Source organism: Osmerus mordax, chromosome 2, assembly GCF_038355195.1.
Source record: "Osmerus mordax isolate fOsmMor3 chromosome 2, fOsmMor3.pri, whole genome shotgun sequence".
NCBI lineage: Eukaryota > Metazoa > Chordata > Actinopteri > Osmeriformes > Osmeridae > Osmerus > Osmerus mordax.
The window spans coordinates 10,752,547-10,771,760 of NC_090051.1; the positions used below are offsets into that span (position 1 = coordinate 10,752,547).

The following is a 19,214-nucleotide window of genomic DNA, read 5'->3' on the forward strand; positions in this document are numbered from 1 at the left end:
ACAGCAGTAGTCTACTGTACTGTAGTAGTAGAATTTACCGGGGCAGCTTCTCCACACAGGGCTATATCGCATTTTGCGTTGTTACTGACAATGATCGCTACCCGCGAGCTTTTTATGAATGAGCGATTTTCCACTAAATAAATGTCAAGCTTATTTACGTTTTGGGGGGCATATTTTCAGTTAGCAGATGGTACTGTTTGAATCGCGATTCCATCTTCTACTGGCGGGTAACGTAGAATAATCTTCAAAGGGGGTTCTTTATTAATGAATGAATGCAATGAGTAAGCTACATGCCTGAAAATATCACGAGAAGGGAAAAACTTAAAATGACGTTTAAGTCATAGAGATTAGGTCAATTTTTACACCGGTCTGACGAAATGTATTCGTTTTGATTCAACGATGAGGCTGCCTCTTGCAGGGGAAATGAGAAGACATCTATTTCATTCTACACTTCACTCGTATTTTCTGTTGTAAATGAGCAGCAAAGAAAAAATGCTTTTAAATCTATTTAATCTTTACAAATAATAAGTATGCATTTTCATATAAAATATACAGAAATCAGTTGTAAAAATGTCATTCAAAAACGGACCCCTGTGCAACCGACGCAAGCAAGCACACCCTACAATTTCCCCAGAAATTGTACCCTCTCTAGTGTAAATTATTTGGCTACTTTATATTTTATATTTTATTAGTATTAGGTAGATTTGTACCTTTAGTATAGTTAGACAACATATTTAAGTTTTAGGATTCCTATATGTTTAACCTATATTATAACCTATATTCCTATATGTTTATGTGTTCTCTTCGGATCATTCTGACCCATCAGTCATTGTGACCCACCGGCGTATTGCGACAACTTTACCGCATACAAAAACAAAGTGAACCCCCCACATATCAAAGGTTAAAAGAAAATTATTTGTATTTGTTTTTGTATTGGGTAAAATTGGGTAAACACAACGATGGTTCGTTATGAACCTTTGGGTCATGTGACCCGAAGACAGTACAAGGGTTAATGTATGCACCTTCCTGCCTTGTCTGTGCAAACTTTCATGGCGAATAAAACCCATTCTGATTCTGATTCTACCTATGCTAGATACAGGATACGTTAGCATTGCTAATAACTGTTTGCGACAAAATCATACTTACAGCTTGCGGTTGTGATGAGCATACGGTCGGATGTGTATGTAAATGTTGGGGAGTGACAAAGGTACAGACCAGAGCCAAATAAGGTGGAGCAACTCGTTGCCTTTTTGGAAACCACCCGTTTTACAACGGCAGTTTCAAGTTGTGAGATTTGCATAGGAAAGAGGTGTCAATGTATGGAACGCCGTGTCAGTTAAAATTAAATAAGTAAATAGATAAATACTAAGGCTGTCAAGCGATTAAAATATTTAATCGCATTATTTCATATAGTCAATCGCAAATGTATTCAATTTATTTAATCTGTTCAAATTCGAACCCAATAAAAGATTTCTTTGTGAAATAACATTAAAGGGGGGGACTTAACTTCAAATAACTGGAGGATAACAAGAGGAAATTGTGAGTGAGTTTTATTCACTCACACATAGGCTGTACAATATTGAACATATATATTTAGGGAATGTAATCTGAAATGTAACATTGTCGAGTGTTGTCTGCCGTATATTACCGGAGCGAACGTTGCTGCTGTACGCTGTTAACGCTGTAGCTGTGTGCTTGCATGTGATATTTTAGGGTGGAAGTACTCTGGTGATAACTAAAGTCAGCCTGACAATCTGTACACACAGCCTTGGTTTTGTCAACTGGGCCGTCTGGCAACTTTTTGAAATGGAACTTCCCATCTAAAAGCCCTTTCTCCATCATTCAGCTACCGATGGCAGTCAAAGTCATGTGATGACGGGTGATTCCCAGGGTCAAAAAGAAACCTGTGTTAACGGCACTTTTTTGGAATCGAGTTAAAGTGAGATTGCATTAACGCGTTAACTTTGACAGCCCTAATAAATACAGGAATAAATAAATATGGCTATGAAATAAACCCTGAAAGTATAGCTTCATATAATTATATAGCTGAATCCATTTACCTATATCCTGGAAGCTATGTTGTCGGGGGCTTTATGCCCCTGGTAGGGTCACCCAAGGCAAACAGGTTCCAGGCGAAGGACCAGACAAAGCGTGGCTCAAAAACCTACCATGAAGAAAACAAACAATGGTTCTCAGTTGCCCCTGCCTAGAAGCAGGTCACCGGGGCCCCCCCCCCTGGAGCCAGGGTCTCGATGGCGAGCGCCTGGTGGCCGGGCCTTTTCCCATGGGGCCCGGTCGGGCACAGCCCAAAGAGACAACGTGGGACCCCCTTCCAGTGGGCTCACCATTCGCAGGAGGGGTCATGGGGGTCGGGTGCAGTGTGAGACGGGCGGCGGCCGAAGGCGGGGGCCTTGGCGGTCCGATCCTCCGGCTGCAGAAGCTAGCTCTAGGGACGTGGAATGTCACCTCGCTGGCGGGAAAGGAGCCAGAGCTGGTGCGCGAGGTAGAGAAGTTCCGGCTAGATATAGTCGGCCTCGCCTCAACGCACAGCATCGGCTCCGGAACCAGTCTCCTTGAGAGGGGCTGGACCCTCTTCCACTCTGGAGTTGCCCTCGGTGAGAGGCGTCAAGCTGGGGTGGGAATACTTGTTTCCCCTCGGTTCGGCGCCTGTACGTTGGGGTTCACCCCGGTGGACGAGAGGGTAGCCTCCCTCCGCCTTCGGGTGGGGGGACGGGTCCTCACTGTTGTTTGTGCTTACGCACCAAACGGCAGCGCAGAGTACCCACCCTTTTTGGAGTCTCTGGGAGGGGTGCTGGAAAGCGCTCCTCCCGGAGATGCCCTCGTCCTCCTGGGGGACTTCAATGCTCATGTGGGCAATGACAGTGAGACCTGGAGGGGCATGATTGGGAGGAACGGCCCCCCCGATCTGAACCCGAGCGGTGTTTTGTTGTTGGACTTCTGTGCTAGACACGGCTTGTCCATAACGAACACCATGTTCAAGCATAAGGGTGTCCATATGTGTACTTGGCACCAGGACACCCGAGGTCTCAGTTCGATGATAGACTTTGTAGTCGTGTCGTCTGAGGCCGAATGTCTTGGACATTCGGGTGAGGAGAGGGGCGGAGCTGTCAACTGAATCTCAATGTGTTTGGCTGGTAGGACTCCAGAGGCAGCTGATGTGTACCGGCAGGCCAAGCGGAATGCGGCTTTGGCGGTCACGGAGGCAAAAACCCGGGCGTGGGAGGAGTTCGGCGAGGCCATGGAGAATGACTTCCGAACGGCTTCGAAAAGGTTCTGGACCACCATCCGGCGACTCAGGAGGGGGAAGCAGTGCACTGTCAACGCTGTATATGGTGGGGATGGTGCGCTGCTGACCTTGATGGGGGACGTCCTGGATCGGTGGAAGGAATTCTTTGAAGACCTCCTTAATCCCACCAACACGCGTTCCGATGTGGAGGCAGAGTCTGGGGACATTGGGGGGGGCCCTTCTATCTCTGGGGCTGAGGTCGCCGAGGTGGTTGAAAAGCTCCGCTGTGGCAGGGCCCCTGGGGTGGATGAGGTCCGCCCGGAGTTCCTTAAGACTCTGGATGTTGTAGAGCTGTCTTGGTTGACACGACTCTGCAACATCGCGTGCGGGGTGGTGGTTCCCCTCTTTAAAAAGGGGGACTGCTGTGGAAACATTCTAGTGGCACTGTGTAGATTTGAATAGTCAAGAGATGGCGGTTTCAATAAATTTATTTAGCTTGTACAAATTAAGAATTAACAAAGTACTTTGTGATCAGTCATAACTAAGGGGATGCTAGCCACAGATCGTTCGCAAGAGTGATGAAAAACGACCCTAAAACCCTGCCTTATATAAACTTTAGATCAAATGGTTCTTCTGATGGTCAATCCATCAATGTAGCAAACTCTGTGATTGGTCAGCACTGCTCAGTGACAGTTTGACTCCATACCAAGTGTCCCACAGTTCTTTGATGTGGCATCTCTCCCCAAACCAGTAGATACTAAAGCCACAGGACACAGGACACAGGACACAGTTGACCAGTCAAATGGTCAACTGTCCTTTGTGTGGACATCTTCAAACAAGTATTTAATTAACACCACCCATGCAACAGGAAGGGTCAGAGCAGCTTGATCAGTTCATCTATCTTAAACTACTCCCTCAGATCACAATAATAATACAATTGAATCCACATTGTCTCCAGACCAGCTGTGTCATCCTCCCCAGGTGTCATAAACTGCAAATGGCATCTCTACCAAATGGAGTTGATTCAACATTCATTGTATCAAGCTTCTTAACCAACTTTAAACTTCTCTTAAAACACTGTATTGTAAATTTCCACCACAGGACCGGAGGGTGTGCTCCAACTTTAGGGGGATCACACTCCTCAGCCTCCCTGGGAAAGTCTATTCAGGGGTTCTGGAGAGGAGGGTCCGTCGGATTGTCGAACCTCGGATTCAGGAGGAGCAATGTGGTTTTCGTCCTGGCCGTGGAACTGTGGACCAGCTCTATACCCTCGGCAGGGTTCTGGAGGGTGCATGGGAGTTCGCCCAACCAGTCTACACATGTTTTGTGGATTTGGAAAAGGCGTTCGACCGTGTCCCTCGGGGGCTCATGTGGGGGGTGCTCCGGGAGTACGGGGTACCGGACTCCCTGATCGGGGCTGTTCGGTCCCTGTACGACCGGTGCCAGAGTTTGGTCCGCATTGCCGGTAGTAAGTCGAACTTATTCCCGGTGAGGGTTGGACTCCGCCAGGGTTCATAACTTATATGGACAGAATTTCTAGGCGCAGCCAGGGCATTGAGGGGGTCCGGTTTGGTGACCTCAGGATCGGGTTGCTGCTTTTTGCAGATTATGTGGTCCTGTTGGCTTCATCGGGCCGTGACCTTCAGCTCTCACTGGAGCGGTTCGCAACCAAATGCGAAGCGGCTGGGATGGGAATCAGCACCTCCAAATCTGAGGCCATGGTAAAAAGGGTAAGGAAAAGGGTGGAGTGCAATCTCCGGGTCGGGGAGGAGATCTTGTCCCAAGCGGAGGAGTTCAAGTATCTCGGGGTCTTGTTCACGAGTGAGGGAAGGATGGAGCGTGAGATCAACAGGTGGATTGGTGCGGCGTCTGCAGTGATGCGGCCTCTGCATCGGTCCGTCGTGGTGAAGAAGGAGCTGAGTCAAAAGGCGAAGCTCTCTATTTACCAGTCGATCTACGTTCCTACCCACACCTATGGTCACAAACTGTGGGTAGTGACCGAAAGAACGAGATCGCGAATACAAGCGGCCGAAATTAGTTTTCTCCGCAGGGTGTCCGGGCTCTCCCTTAGAGATAGGGTGAGAAGCTCGGTCATCCAGGAGGGGCTCAGAGTAGAACCGCTGCTCCTCCGCGTCGAGAGGGGCCAGTTGAGGTGGCTCGGGCATCTGATAAGGATGCCTCCTGTGCGCCTCCCTGGTGAGGTGTTCTGGGCACGTCCCACTGGGAAGAGGCCCTGGGGAAGACCCAGGACACGCTGGAGGGACTAGAGCTGGTGGAAGTGGCTGGGGAGAGGGAAGTCTGGGCCTCCCTGCTTAGGTTGCTGCCCCCGCGACCCGACCCCCGGATAAGCGGAAGATGATGGATGGATGGAATGACGGCTAAATTTGGCTCTTTCGCCTGATTGTCGTTGAGAAATCTCTGATTTTATTGTAGTTTTTGCATGTTCAACATGGATTATAGGTCGAAAGTTGAATGAACGAGTACTTATGTCCTTTCGATTTCTTACAAGGTGAGTCATTGTTGCCCATAACACGCTAGCAGTTTGCTAATGAATGCTGATTGGTTAGTGAAGGACTGACTACGACAACAGATTCCGCTTGTTCCGAAGCGGAACCAGAATGCCAGCATTAGCAACATTAGCAAGCCAAAACTCTTTCTAGCATGTGTATTGACAGGGAGAACCTGTCAGCTGTGTTGTCGATGTCTCAAGAGAAAAAAGGTGACCAGAGCTTGCCGCAAAGCAGTATCTCTGGTCGTACAATGTGTATGATGTCATTGACATTTTAAAAGGCTTTTTAAGACAAAAAAGCGACTTAAAAAAAATCTAAGACCCAGCAGTGTGTATTTTTTTTGCCTCCCCTTTCAAATTCAACATTCGAATTACTAGACAAAAAATTATATCCTGAGAAAAGTGGATTTCGAGGGGTATAGCCATAGAGTTATATTACTAGAGGCAGCTACTTTTGTCTTCCTAGATGGCGTCCCCATTCATTTCTATGAAAAGTGCTCAGTGGCGCAGTGAGGCAAGCGAGAGCGCGAAACCGGACCGCGCCATCTTTCCAGTTCCAGCTCTTCCGGTCTAGCGTTAAATAGTGGCTCGCTTTTTCCCTAGCTCCGAGACTCATGCACGCTTGCAACTAGCTGTACACGTCATACTTTGCGACAACAAGTTCTAACAATATAACGATCATAACAATATTGTGGTTATCAGACATGATTTATTAATCTTCGTCTTTGCTCCATAATAACATGTCAACAATCTATAATGACGCCCTAACATGCCACGATATTATAACTAATTATATTAGGCTATAATTACATTTGTCATGCCATGAGAATAATATGCGTTCATTACAAAATGGTTAAAATAACGTAAATAAACTCTACAAACAACCGTCATGTATGTGTGCAACCATTTGTAAAACTTGCTACAATAAAGGCAAGCAACTGTACATTATCAAGGCCTTTCTCCTTGTTCTCATTCAGCTCAGGTAAATCAGCGATTTGCTAATGTTCCCTTTTGTGCTCGTCCCCTGTTCGTATCCGCGAGCACGTTTCCAGGAAACGTGCTCGCGTAAGCAAATAAACCCATTTCGGATTAGTTTTAATTTAGCAAAAATCTGGAAAAATTATTCTATGAAAAAGCTAGTAGTATGAGCCAGGTTCGAGAATCTAACAAAAATTATTGGGGGAGATAGTTTTGTAAATGTTGACTGGAGTTAATAGAATAAAAACGACCGGAAGAGCCGGGTGCCTAACTGTAAATGCAATACCACCTACATCCACCGGGGCTGTTGCTTCAAGCCGAGGGGTGAGGGGTGGGGGTCTGGGTATAGCTCCATAGACCTCCATTCATTCTGCACTGGACCGTTAGCGCCCTCATATGGAACTAGGGTGGAACTGCAACCAGTTCAGAACCCGGAAGTTTCCCAAGAGTGGCATTTCTCCCCATATTAGACATTCTCTGGCTGTATTTATTTTCAATCCAACATTCAAACGAGAGGGGCGTGGTTATCTTCAGACCAACACAGCGCACAAGATCGAAGGCAGACAGGGCAGACACCTAGATTCGAGAGATGACTGAAGACATTCGTCGTGTCACAGATCGAATGCTGGCCTTAGTAGATCAAATTGATCAGCATGGCTTGTCAAGATATATCATTTTGGCACACATTGTATATTTTGTAGAGGTACTTGGGCAGATAAGTGCTCTACAGAACATAAACATTGAAGTCTTAAATAGTTTGAGACTTATCGAGCACTGTGTTTCATGTGCAAGCTGTACAGGTAGTATCAGAATCAGAATCAGAAAGGGATTTATTCGCCATGAAAGTTTGCACAGACAAGGAATTTGCTTTGGCAGGAAGGTGCATACAATAAACATATACCTAAAATTTAAATATGTGGACTAACTATACTAAGGGTACATAAACTAGCAGTACTAAGTGGGATAAATATAAGTTGCCGTAAATTACAATATAAAAATACAAAAATACAAATATTACAAAAAATACAAATGTACAAGATACCATGTTGTGGTGCAGTGCAAAAGCAGAGTGTTTTAAGCAATAAGTCATTTGAGTCAGTGTGGTCCCTTGGCCTTGTTGAAGAGGCCAACAGCGGAAGGGAAGAAACTGTTTTTGTGGGTGGTGATTAGTGCCAGGTAATGTTAGCTAACAAAGCTAGCAACCGTCGCTACGCCTAACAAAGAAGACAATCACTGCCACCGCTACGTCACTCTGCCATTGTGTGGATAGCTAGGTCGATAAGAAGGCAGCTAGCTATAACTATCTGGCCTCATCATTATGCCATGCCGGTATTATCATTTAGTGATACGAGACCTGACGTAAAGCCAGACCATTCAAGACATTACCCACACCTTTGGATTTACTGCTTCAAATTGAAGTCAAGATTCTTAACTCGTTGTCAATATTGGCAATGAAAAGTTGCAACCAAGACGTGTCCAGACCAAGACCCATTCAACACGGTACACAATACCCAAACCCAGATATAATAATTTATGTAATTCTTCAATATTAAATAAAACCACTACCACTCGATTCATTTTAATGACCAGTCAGTGACAAAACGGGTTTGGCTGTTCAGGTCTGTGCCAATACAGCCCAACACTAGGTAGTTGACATGGCCACACTGATGTCGTCCTTTTATAATTTTTCCCATTGATAGCTAGCCGACCACTTAGCCTACAGTTGCCGACTTGAGGCCGGTTATAGCTAACATACCACCTAGGAAGACATAGTGGTGGCAGTGATTGTTAGCTTTGCAGACGAGTTACACGTCACACGAGCTAAAGCAATGCTTATAAAGGTAACTTCAGCGCTACTTTGCAGCTGTCAAAGACAAAGTCCCCACAGGTACTAGGTCGCTGCCATCACTCCCATTGGGAACCAATGATAAAAAGGCAGAGAATACATGGACATTGTGGGCAAAGCTTGTCTACATTGTATGCTTTTCGGCCGTGCGATGGCACTTGTCACCCCCCATACAGGTAGAGCTATCCCCATAGCACAGGTGCTGGACACCAGGTGTTATCGCCCTGGTTTCCAGACTACCTGGTTTCCGTAAGCATGCAAGCTGTGCATTCACCTAACAGCAGCAGCTGCCGTTGGCCTCTATCACCAGATTCGTCATAAATTCACACAACATTCAACATTATTGGTGATTTTCAAGTCGCATCTCATATTTGCTGCTGTAGGCTAAGAAAATAAAATTGCAAGCTGGCATGAAGTGGGATTCGATCGCACTAGAGCAAAAACACGTGATTGTTGGTCCGTTGCTATACAATGCGAGCCATTCAGGCTCATGGAGAAAAGGAGCTTTCAGTCACAAATTTATTTAGTCTGGCTCTGCCCTCCTACGTACTTCCGCTCAACTTTCATTTTGCTTCTGTACAAGGTCTGGGATTTGTAGGTCCAATCAGCGAACAGAGGGAGTGGCTGAGAACGATGACGTTGATGTTGTGCGCTAGTTTGAGTTGTAGTTCTGTAATGGCGGTGGAGAAAGATGCGAGCGAAGCCATTCGGTCCGTTGTGGCAACGCTGCCGAATATCCAAAAGTTAAAGCCGGAGCAAGAACAATCTTTGCAGAGTTTTGTTGGTGGCCATGATGTTGTGGCTCTCCTCCCCACTGGGGTCGGGAAAAGTTTGATTTTCCAGCTTGCTCCGTTAGTGGTGAAGGAGTTGGCTAAGGCAAACGCTAGCGATTGGTTATGGCAGATCCAGAGTGGCTCTGGACAGATCCAATAGTTTTAAACCAACAGAGTACCCGCCTTCAAGGAAGTTGACGCTTGTCAATGGAGCGATCCCAGACTCTGTACATATGAAATGTACAAGAGTCTGGTTAGGACCAGGCTAGAATTGATTGGCAATTTGGCATTCAGGTCAAATTTTGTGTGGGTTCATCGAAAACAACTGGTTACCGAGGGCACACCAGAAAATACCCGAATGTGTAGGCTAATCACGTATTTGGGGTAGGGGTGGGCGATATGAGCTAAAATTCATATCACAATATTTTCAATTGTCCAGACGATATTGATATGATATCACAAAATATGACGGAAACAAATCTGAATCACATTTTAATAGCCCTTCTTGGTTAAATTATATTAGTTAAGGAAAAATATGTATTTGAACCTTATATAACCAGAAAGAGTGAGGCATTGGACCGTATGGACCTGAAAAGTTTTTATTTGTATTGTGCAAACATGCATTCCGTAAACATGAGGTAGGTAGGCCTATATATATAAATTAAATATTATGTTAAATTAAAAAGATCACAGGAGATAAAGAAAATAAGGTAATTACAAATTCAAATATGTAAAAACTGTTACATTTTCAAACTAAACCTTTCAAGCCTCAACCATAAATTATCAACAAACATGGAACATGAGGTAGGTAGGCCTATATATATCAATTAAATATTATGTAAAATTAAATAAAAAATAACACAGGAGATAAAGAAAATAAGGTAATTACAAATTCAAATACGTGTGTTTGTTTGTTTGTTTTGGCTACGGTCCGCAGATATGTAAAAAACTGTAACCGTTTGAAACTAAACCTTTCAAGCCTCAATTATCAACAAATCTTCACAAGAAATTTCTTCACAAGTTCCGTGCCAGGAATACCAGCATGTTGACTGTTTCTGGCTTTAGTGCTGCCCTGTGACATGTCACCACATTGCCCCCAGTGCTGAATGCCCTCTCAGAGGGGGCACTTGTGGCAGGGATGCATAAGTATTTCTTTGCCAGACAACTCACACGTGGAAAATTAGATCCGTGAAATCGCCACCACTCCAAAGGATCAGACTCGCTGTCTGCTGCCGTTGCCAGAATGTAGCTATTCAGCTCTTGCTCAATGATCTGCCTCTCTGAACATGAGGCAGGTGCACTGCTGGTCTGCTTAAAGAAGCTCCCAAGGCTTCTTGGGCTTCTTGCCTGATTGAGGAGCAGTGGAAGCTTCTTTCTCCCTGTCAGTGTGATCCTCTGCAAGAGACGATTTTCCCAGGGCTGTGTTCTCCACCAGGAGGGCTTCGGTCTCTGAGGTAGCTCTCACCTTAAAAAATGAAAATAATTAAACTTAAACTTTATTTGTATGGCACCTTTCATACATAAAATGCAGCCCAAAGTGCTTTACATTTGAAGCGATAAAACAAGAACAAATTAATAAATACCTTAATGTCCTCCAGTTTCTCAGCGGACATGTACCTGGTCTTGAACCTTGGATCTAGAAAGGTAGCCATGGAGAGCAGCTCATCTGTTGCAGGGTCAGTGTACTTGTCATTCAAGTAATCAAGAACCTTGATCTTGATCTCTTTCGTCAGTTCTGTATCGTCCTCGCTCAGATTTAGAACCTCTGCATTTAACAGATTGATGGCTTCGAATAGGACACGCTCACATACGCTTCTCCTGACAGGGCATCTGTAAAGTCCTGGAGTGGCTTCAGTGCTGCTGTGACTGATTCCAAGACCTGGATGTCTTGCCAGGTAGGTACAAGGTGCCGTGTCTTTTTGTCCCCTGCCAGGACCTGTGTAATGGCCTTTTCCTGCTCCAGGACTCTTTCCATCATTTTCAGACAAGATCCCCACCTTGTCGGAGATTCTGTGATGAGCTTGTGCAGGGGCAGGCTTAGTTCATTCTGTGCTGTCATCAGGGCCTTCTGCTTTTTCCAGCTGTATGAGAACGTGCTAACCACCTTTTTTGCAAACCCCTGTGGCCCGGGAAATCGCACACCCCTGTGGCCCGGGAGCGTTTTGGACACTCCTCTCTGGAATTTGGGAATAAGAAATCAAAATAATAGGGTGAAAAATAATCGAATCACAATACAATAATAATTCATAATAATGCATTTTTATATAGAAATCACAATACAATATAACTTTTAATCTTTGTTTGAGGATTTACGGCATTTACATTCAACTGTTACACATTTTACAAATCTGATGTGCTTAGATTTAGCCTACGGTACATGGCTGATGTGAGCTGTATTTTTTCTTAATAATAAGCATCATACAGGGTAGGCCTAGGCTACAGTCCTGAAACTTACCAATAGCATTGTGCAGCCTGTGTCCGAAACATCCAAGGTTTGCCCACTTGTTCAGCTGCAATGCCTTGATCATGTTCGATCCGCTGTCAGTCGTCATACAAACTTGACGCGACTCTTTTAATCCCCAGGACGACAGTATGTCCCTCAGCCCACCTGCAATTATTTCCCCGGTGTGGTCGTCTGGGAAATAAGATGTCTGTAGGCACTTTTCAGTTTCCAGTCACCGTCTATGTAATGGATTGTGAGGCTTATATAAGGTTCTGTGGTACGACTTGACCATAGATCGGCAGTAGTGGAGAAGAATGGAATGTTATTTATCTCACTGTAAACTCTGTCCCAGCATTCTGTGTAAAGCTGTGGCAGGCATTTTTGGCTAAAATATTTGCGGCTCGGGATCTCATATCTTGGGTCCAGAGTTCGAATCTTTCTGAACCCCTCTTTCTCCACAGTTTGAATCGGTACCATATCCTTCGCTATGTGATTTGTAATCGCAGCTGTGATGTCTATCCATTTTTTGCTTGTCTTCTCATAGCAAGTACCGGCAGCAAATGATGATATAATTGATTGTTGAGTGGGAGTCTGGCTTGTCTTCGGGCGGGCTCCTGGGCTTACTGTCTCACGCATTCTGGTGCATTGTTCATACTCACGGACATGTATGTTTTTTAAGTGATTGAACAGCTTGGTCGTGTTTCCACCTTTTGCTAAGACAACACGACGACACAACTTGCATAGGGTAGTGTTTTGGTCGGGGTCGGAGATTTTAAAGCCAAACCAGTTCCAAACAACAGAGGTGCCCCCTTTCTTCTTAACCAATTCATCCTCCTGCTCTTGAGCAACATCAATTTCTGTGTTTTCGCTCATCCTGGATTGTAAATGTTTTCCCCAATAGTTAACCTGCCTCCTAACTGCAGCTGCCTGCACGCTTCTTTGTTGCTAGCACTACATGCGCGCAACAAGTGCATGCGACGTGCGCTCATAAAAATAGGTCAAAATATTAACATACATTCTTTTATTCGTAAGAACCAAGAAAGGTTGGATTAAAATAAAAAAAGATGTAGCTACTTAGTACTATCACTCAGTTGAAATTTGGAACAAAAAAATATGGATGCAAAATTCGAATTTATGAATTCTGAATAAATCGCGGTATCCATGATATTGCTAAATCCATATCATGGCGTGGCACAATACCGGTTTTTACTATCAAACCGGTATATCGCCCACTCCTAATTTGGGGTTGTCTTGAGGCAATAAGGGTGACCAGACGTCGTCTTTTACCCGGACATGTCCTCTTTTCAAGACCTAAAAAATGCATCCAGCAGGGATTCCAAAATCATCCGGGATTTAGCTTTGTCGGATATTTGTGTTTCTCTGGGTCTTTCACAAACTAGTTATTACGCCCTTACAAGTTTTGGAAAGGGTATCTCCCTTATGTTCCACCTTCTTGCGCGAGCTATGACTGTAGAGAGAACTGTCATTGATCGACCGCCTTCTCAGTGTTGCCAGATGCACGATAATTATCCTCCAAATACGACAATTTTGAGCCTTTGGTACAATACTTAGCCATTTCCAATATGGCAACACTGAGAACCTTGCCGCCTCCACTAGTTGCATTGTTTACAACAGCATGACATCTGCAGCAATGCCGAAACGTAAATGTAAGTTCACAGACAAAAAAAAAAATACCCATGTTTTCGCCTCGGCCGTTATCCTTCGGAAGCTCAGTGCATGACATGCAGAGCAGGCACTTATCATTATTGCTTTAATATGGACAAGACACATTAACCCTTGTGCTGCCTTCGGGTCACATGACCCAAAGGTTCATAACGAACCATCGTTGTGTTTACCCAATTTTACCCAATACAAAAACAAATAAAATAATTTTCTTTTAACCATTCCAATGTGGGGGGTCTGAGACAGCCCGACAGTTAAAAGAAAATGCTTCACTTTGTTTTTGTATGAGGTAAATTTGTCGCAATACAACGGTGGGTCACAATGACTGATGGGTCAGAATGACCCGAAGATAACACAAGGGTTAAATACATTAAATAACCACTGAAAGCCACAGAAGCACTAGACTAAATGCCACAAAAAAATATTTGTTTTACATTTACATTTATTCATTTAGCAGACGCTTTTATCCAAAGCGACTTCCAAGAGAGAGCTTTACAAAGTGCATAGGTCACTGATCATAACAACAAGATAGCCAAAAAACATCGCGAGTAGCCAAAACATGAAGCACACATTGTGAACAACCAAAGTAAGTGCCAAAGGGAAGAACCATAAGAGCATGTAGTTAAACAAGTTACAATTAAACAACATGAACCGCTATAAGTGCAAGTGTACCTGTGGAAAAAAGCAAGCAACAGTAATAAAAACAACATATCACAGCGAGAACAAAAATTTTAAACAGTTACCACTAACCACAAGAGCAACAAGTCTCTAAGCAAGAGTCATTGTGATCCTTGAGGAAACTAACATCGGGTCAAGCGAACCATTCCTAAGTACCGTTGTACTCCCGGAATTAGTGCGTCTTGAGCCTTTTCTTGAAGGTGGAGAGACAGTCAGTATCTCTGATGGAGGTGGGGAGTTGATTCCACCACTGGGGGGCCAGACAGGAGAAGAGCTTGTGTTGGGACCGGGCGGTCTTGAGCGGTGGGACCACCAGGCGGTTGTCTGAAGAAGACCGTAGGTGACGGGTGGGGGTGTAAGGCTGCAGGAGAGACTTGATGTAGACGGGTGCAGTCCCGTTCACTGCTCGGAAGGTCAATACCAGGGTCTTGAATCTGATACGGGCCATGATAGGTAGCCAGTGGAGAGAGATGAGGAGCGGGGTAACATGGGAGCATCTGGGTATTGTAGACCAGGCGGGCCGCTGCGTTCTGAATCCTCTGAAGAGGGCGGGTTGCACATGCTGGGAGACCAGCGAGCAGCAATAGTCCAACTTGGAGAAGACAAGTGCTTGGACTAGCAGCTGGGTGGAGTGCTCAGACAAGTATCTCCTGATCTTCCGGATGTTGTAGAGGGTGAATCTACACGCCAGGGAGACCGCAGCAATGTGGGCCGTGAGGGAGAGCTCGTCGTCCATGGTAACCCCAAGGTTCCTGGCAGAGGAGATCCCAGGGTGATTGACAGATCGTGGGAGATGGAGGGTTTAGCCGGGATGATGAGAAGTTCTGTTTTGGCGAGGTTCAGGTGGAGGTGGTGCTCGGTCATCCAGGCGGAGATGTCTGTGAGGCAGGCCTCAATCCTAGCTGAGATCCCCGGATCGGTCGGGGGGAACATTTACATTTGCACTTTGCAATTTTGTTAAGGTTCAATAAATAAATGATAATGTAAGGAATTTTATTGTGAAACCTCTCAGTTGACGGTTAATATGAAGTTATACTAAACAGAGCTTTTATTGTGGGGGGTTTGATTCGGACGGTAGGCCTTCTTTAAAATCCAAACATAAGCTTAGACCATATAAGAAACCCGCGGCTACAATCATATAGCCTATGTCATTTGTGACATTTGTATGCATTCACATGGTCATGGGGCAGCATGCAATAAGCTACACTACCCGCTGCCCCGCCGCCGTGATGAAGTGTCCTCTTTTTCACAAACTCAAATCTGGTCGCCCTAGGCAATAGACAAATTTCCCACGATACCACAGCCCCTTATGAAACTACATCTTACAAATCAATACTTAGATCGTCACTGTGAACCCAGACAAATAGACTATGATCAAAATACGCTAACCCTAAAGGAAGATTATTTTTAGCCCCATAGTGGCTTTCTACACTTGCCGGCTTGCACACGAACACGGTGTCCCCCGTCTGCCTTCGATCTTGTGCAGCTGCTTTGGTCTGAAGATAACCACATATATATTTATTATTATTATTTATTTTTGCCCCCCTAAATCTTCGTCAATATTTGGCCTACATAGACAACCTAGGTGTCAAAGGTTTCGTCTTGGTAGCGATTGAGTTGCTTGTATTTTTATTTACGTTCCGTTGCATGGTTTGGGCTTAAGTTAAGTTTTTGTGGCGAAAAGTGAAGCTAACGGTGGCTAATTTGCTAGCCACAGTCACTGACGTTACTAACGTCACTACGTCACTAACGTCACGAAAACACGCGTGACTACCTGTAGCAGAACATTCGTTTCGCATCTGTTAACTTGGGGGATAGCTAGGCTAACTATAGCTTTACTGCAAGGCAGCTGCAGAAACGCCACAAGCACTTTGTTTTACTTTGTGATATGACACACAATTGTGATGTGTAATGTACAATATTAGCTGATATTATTAAGGAAGTACATCTACTTTCGGAAACAGTAGTCTACTATTTCACTGAAGCATTAGCATCATGACATTAGCCTCTGTTGCCCGGGCAACACATACTACAGTGGTCTATGATGCATCTGTTTTCAATAGTTAAAATAAACATTCCTCACAAATACATTTTCGTTGTAGGATTTATTATGACATTACATTACAAGTAAACGATTTGTTGGTGAAATTATCATTACCTGTGGTTTCAAACAAGTGTAGCTCACTGCAACGCTGTAGCCTACGCGAGACACTACAAAAACATCTACACAGCTGTTTAGGAAGTCAAACGGCGACAGAACATGTTCGGCACTCCCCTTACTTAAATTAAAAGTCTATCTAACTACTAACCTGAACTTCATTGCCACAGCCTAAACTTTGTCAATCTGTTCATGAAAATAATTAATTTCAGCCTAAACCGTACAACGGAACGTTAAATCCAATTCAACCAACGCAATCGCTACCAAGACGAACACAGCAATAGTCTAGTACTGTACCGTAGTATTACAATTTACCGGGGCAGCTTCTCCACACAGGGCTATATCGCATTTTGCGTTGTTACTGACAATGATCGCTACCAGTGATCTTTTTATGAATGAGCGATTTTCCACTAAATAAATGTCAAGCTTATTTACGTTTTGGGGGGCATATTTTCAGTTAGCAGATGGTACTGTTTGAATCGTGATTCCATCTTCTACTGCTGGTAACGTCGTAGAATAATCTTCAAAGGGGGTTCTTTATTAATGAATGAATGTAATGAGTAGGCTAAATGCTTGAAAATATCAGGAGAAGGGAAAAACTTAAAAGGACGTTTAAGTCATAGATATTAGGTCAATTTTTACACTGGTCTGCCAAATTTATTCGTTTTGATTCAACGATGAGGCTGCCTCTTGCAGGGGAAATGAGAAGACATCTATTTCATTCTAGACTTCACTCGTATTTTCAATTGTAAATGAACAGCAAAAATCTATGTAATCTTTACAAATAATAAGTATGCATTTTTATATCAAATAAACTGAAGTATCAGTTGTAAAAATGTCAATAAAAAACGGACCCCTGTGCATCCGACGCAAGCAAGCACACCCTACAATTCCCCCAGAAATTGTACCCTCTCTAGTTATATGATGCTATATTTATATATTTATTGCCATCTTTTTTTTATTTTAGAATTGATTTCATAGCCATATTTATGTATTTAATTACCTATTTATTTATTTAATTCTGACTAACTCAGCGTTCCGTATCAATGGACTTTTAGGTTCACTGTATGTCCATTTTACCCACCGAACTGTCGTTATTCATGTAACAAGACGGTAAGTCTTGTCTTGTAGGGGAAATTAGAGTGTTACCCTGGAAGACTTAAAGAGCGAAAGGAGCTTAGTCCCCACTCTAGTGCTTTGAGTCTCAATATGCACTCGGTGTATATGTTTTACCTGACACTATTTTATTATGTACTACAGGAATAAGTAGCGTAGGCTTCAGATAAGTATATTGATACGGTGGCCTCCTGAAGTGCATGTGGTGGAAACAAGCCTACCTCCACATCCCCACCCACCTAATCCTAAAAGTGTCAGTGAGACGCCCCTACCCCAAGGTAACTTGATAAGATATTGTCAGATGTCTTAATTTTAACAACAGGTCATTTATTTTGCCTCTCTTATGTTACCCTATCTCCTTTAATAGGATAAAATAACAAAAAGTTACAAAAATACAATAAACTGTTATTCTGGATCTCTTAATAAAATGTAACACTTAAAAGAAAACCTCTTAACACCTCAGAAATGTTTCTTAGAACACTTGAATTCACAAATCGACAGTTCAAATTCACAGTTGAGACCCCTAGTACATTCAAACACAGTTTGTATTAGTGAAATGTCCGTGTGTGTGTGTGTGTGTGTGTGTTGAACTGTTATACCAGTCTCCTTTCTGACGACTTTGATGCGTTGACTTGAAGATTTCTGATGACAGGATTAACAACTGAGGCAGAACAATGAGATGTCGTAAGGATGGCAGGGTAAACAAAAACTCAGGAAAACTTCCTGACACAAAATGGCGTAGCTCAGCCCGCACACAGCACAGCTTAGCTCACATGCAGCACGCACAAACGAGCAATCCAAATCGCCAAAGAAAAAAAAGAATGTCTCTCCAACATCAAATCTTAATCACAGGCGATCGTCAGTCTCTTTAGAAAAAAACAAGAAAACTCGAAAAAACGTATAAACCACTCCTTCAAAACCGATCGTTTACGTTATTGTTCACTGTCGAGTGTAAAAAATAGCAGGACTCTCAAAATTGCCTCCGGTAGAAACTACAAAAAAAACAACAGTGTTCTAGAAGAGACTCATGGCTCCAGCAACTCCCTCTCATGCCCGCAGCCAGTCTGCCACACTATTCTCCGTCCAATACCGCCATTAATCGACTTCAGCTCTGCATAAGTCCTCAGCTCCAACGTAACAATGTTAGCTTCTACAGCGATCCATGAAGTCAGCTTCTTCCTTCCCCTAGCTAGCTCTTCTCCTACCCAGGAGCCTTTTCATCTCCCGCTAGCGCGCCGGAGAAAATAAAATCGTCAAAATAAAAGTCCCCATAGACAAAAGTACCTGTGTTACATTCAGCTATGACAAGGTAAACTCGGTTTTGCATTCAATGACCCCTTTAAATTGACCTGCAACTAGGGTTGGGTATTGTTTCAATTTTATTGATTCCGATTCTGTTTTTTTCCTCTTCTGGTTCACCCTAACCCTAATCTACAATTTCATACATGTGGGCTGCCACATTAGTGCGTACTGTCCGAACGGTCTATCAATTACCAAATTAACGTGAACACTGCGGATACAGCTCTGAACCTAGCCAGCTAACCTACTATCAGAACACACATGGCTAGTTAACTTCTACGTTTATCAAGACTCAATTGTTTTCTGACATCTTACATTTATTCATTTAGCAGACGCTTTTATCCAAAGCGACTTCCAAGACAGAGCTTTACAGTGCATAGGTCAATGATCATAAACAACGAGATAGCCCCAAAAACATTGCGGGTAGCCAAAACATGAAGCATACATAAGTGAAAAGCAAATAAGTGCCAATGGGAAGAACCAG

General features: G+C 43.9%; 1 protein-coding gene and 1 long non-coding RNA gene across 3 annotated transcripts in view; one reads left to right on the forward strand and one right to left on the reverse strand.

Annotated features, from left to right (window-relative positions):
* The window catches only part of chpfa (chondroitin polymerizing factor a), a 33,827-nt gene that overhangs the window by 8,232 nt on the left and 6,381 nt on the right, over positions 1–19,214 (forward strand). The gene's annotated exons all lie outside the window — the stretch shown is intronic.
* LOC136960461 (uncharacterized) lies at positions 10,389–12,010 on the reverse strand. Its single transcript, XR_010878841.1, has 3 exons — positions 11,809–12,010; positions 10,937–11,529; positions 10,389–10,818 (listed from the first exon to the last, which is right to left on the reverse strand). It is a non-coding gene; the product is annotated as an uncharacterized lncRNA (long non-coding RNA).